The sequence below is a fragment of the Cebus imitator genome, unplaced genomic scaffold (assembly GCF_001604975.1).
Source record: "Cebus imitator isolate Cc_AM_T3 unplaced genomic scaffold, Cebus_imitator-1.0 Scaffold22, whole genome shotgun sequence".
NCBI classification, from domain to species: Eukaryota; Metazoa; Chordata; class Mammalia; order Primates; family Cebidae; genus Cebus; species Cebus imitator.
The window spans coordinates 8783637-8786377 of NW_016107337.1; the positions used below are offsets into that span (position 1 = coordinate 8783637).

Here is a 2741-nt window from a genome sequence, read left to right on the forward strand (position 1 = left end):
ATATTGGTTTTTAGAAATAAATATTCTAATGAATTTGAATGTGTACCAAAGACAAATATCTCAAGTTTCAAAGATCTCTTGGGAAATTCTTTGTTTCTGTGAGAGGAGAGGGGACTGGGACCCAAATCAACATAGTGACCTAGAGCTGGGAATGGGCTACGAATCACATTTTATTTTATTTTTCTGTAATACAAGTTTATTCTTACATAATGCATAGCTTCTGAAGAGTGGCGCCTGGAAAGGAGAGGTGAAGCTGCATGCAGGAGGCTCCGGGTTGGCAGCTCTGGACTGGCGGGGCACATGGTGGTTACCGGCTCTGCCTAATGTACGTGGAGATGTCAATTTCCTCTGGAAGCTCTGCACAATAACTTTAAACTAGTCCTGGATGTCATTGATGATTTCGGCATCATTCTCGTCAAACACAAAAGTGATGGCTAGCCCTTTGGTGCCAAAGCGACCCGCCGGGCCATGCAGTGCAGGTAGGTGTCTAAGTCCTCAGGCATGTCGTAAAGGCGATGTTGGTTGAATCGCTCAGTCTCTATCCCTCAGCCAAAGAGATTGGTGGCCGCCAGGATCCACAGTTGGAACCTTGAACTGCTGATAGAGTGACAGGCCCCCTCCTGGGCCATGTCCCACTGGATTGTGAAGGCCAGGAAGTTCTTTCTGTTCCACAAGGTGCTGGGACAGGGTCATGCAGCGTTGCGCTGACTTGATGAAGATTATCACCTGGTTAAACTTCAGCACGTCCAGGAGTTCGAAAAGCTTGCGGGTCTTCTCAGTGTCTGAGTTTGAGGCAGTACTGCTGCAGTCCGTGCAGGGTGAGCTTGGTCTCGTCATCCACAAACACCTCCATGGGACCCTGCATAAACTTCTTGCACACAGGCCCAATGTCCTTGCTCAGGGTGGTGCTGAACATCCTGCACGGCTTCTCGCGCGGCGTCAGGCGGAAGATCTCCTGCACGTCCCGCCGCATGTCTAGCTGCTCCAGCATCTTGTCGCACTCTTCCAGCACAAAGGGCTTCGTGTTCTTTTGGCTGAAGCTCCTGTTCGGCCCAGGCACCAGGATGTGGCCTGGGGTCCCCACCACAACATGAGGACGGTTCTTTTTTTTTTTTTCCCATTTATTTATTTTATTGCATTTTAGGTTTTGGGGTACATGTGAAGCACATGCAAGATTGTTGCATAGATACACACGTGACAGTGTGATTTGCTGCCTTCCTCCCCATCACCTACATCTGGCATCTCTCCCCTTGCTATCTCTCCCCAACTCCCCACCCCCCACCATCCCTCCCCCATTTCCCCCCAACAGACCCCAGTGTGTAATGCTCCCCTCCCTGTGTCCATGTGTTCTCATTGTTCAACACCCACCTATGAGTGAGAACATGTGGTGTTTGATTTTCTGCTCTTCTGTCAGTTTGCTGAGAATGATGGTTTCCAGGTTCATCCATGTCCCTACAAAGGACACAAACTCATCGTTTTTGATGGCTGCATAATGGCGATCATTAAAAAATCTGGAGACAACAGATGCTGGAGAGGATTTGGAGAAATAGGAACACTTTTACACTGTTGGTGGGAGTGTAAATTAGTTCAACCATTGTGTAAGACAGTGTGGAGATCCTCAAGGACCTAGAAATAGAAATTCCATTTGACCCAGCAATCCCATTACTGGGTATATATCCAAAGGATTATAAATCGTTCTACTATAAGGACATGTGCACACGAATGTTCATTGCAGCACTGTTTGCAATAGCAAAGACCTGGAACCAACCCAAATGCCCATCGATGATAGACTGGACAGGGAAAATGTGGCACATATACACCATGGAATATTATGCGGACAGTTCTTCAATACTTCTTCATGCTTCTTGATGGAGAGGCCCCTGAAGAACATAGACAACTTGACGCTGGACATGTACTTGGAGAAGTGCTCATATTCCTTGCTGATCTGGAAAGCCAGCTCCCTCGTGTGGCACATGACCAGGACCGAAACCTGTCTGTTGATGGGCTCGATCTGCTGCAGGGTGGCCAGCACGAATACTGGCGTCTTGCCCATCTGAGACTTGGCCTGGCACAGGACGTTCATGCCCAGGATGGCCTGGGGAATGCACTTGTGCTGGACCTCAGATGGATACTCAAAGCCACAGTCCACGATGGCCCGAAGGAGCTCTGGCTTCAGCAGAAAGTACTGGAAGCCAGAACTGTGGATGGAAACGTAGGATCCCTCTATGTCTTTTTTAGGGGTAGCCTGCATGCTCTCTTGAGGAGACTGGGGCTCTTCCTCTTTGTCGTAATCCAAAAGCTCGTTTTCCATATCACGTTCTTTCATGTTGCTGCCTCCCCATTCTTCTCCGCGTGCTGATGGGAGAGCCTTCTGTCTTCGGTTTTCTGCCGGGTGCTCAGACTGAAGCACAAGAATAGCCTTAGGGCCTCATAAGATTTGGTGTGAGAAGTTGAGAAGAATCTGAGATAATGTCAAGCTTTTGAATTTAGATGGCTCTATTACTATTATGATGACTCTCAGTTACTACATGATGTAGAAAACGAGTTCTCACTAATTAGATACATCTGTTTTGAAAGCAGACCTACGTTTCTAAATGAGCAAAGGACATGAGTAAACAATGCACAGAAAAATGAAAAGAATGTAAACAATTTGTGAAATAGTGTTGAACCTTAACTCAGATTTAGACTACAGGAACTTAGGAAGCCCTTGGGATCTTGGGGTAAGAATCCCATCAACTACT

At 47.4% G+C, this 2741-nt stretch overlaps 1 pseudogene; it reads right to left on the reverse strand.

Moving 5' to 3' along the window:
- Positions 1–254: 254 nt before the first annotated feature.
- LOC108299539 lies at positions 255–2326 on the reverse strand (annotated as a pseudogene).
- Between the last annotated feature and the right edge of the window lie 415 nt (positions 2327–2741).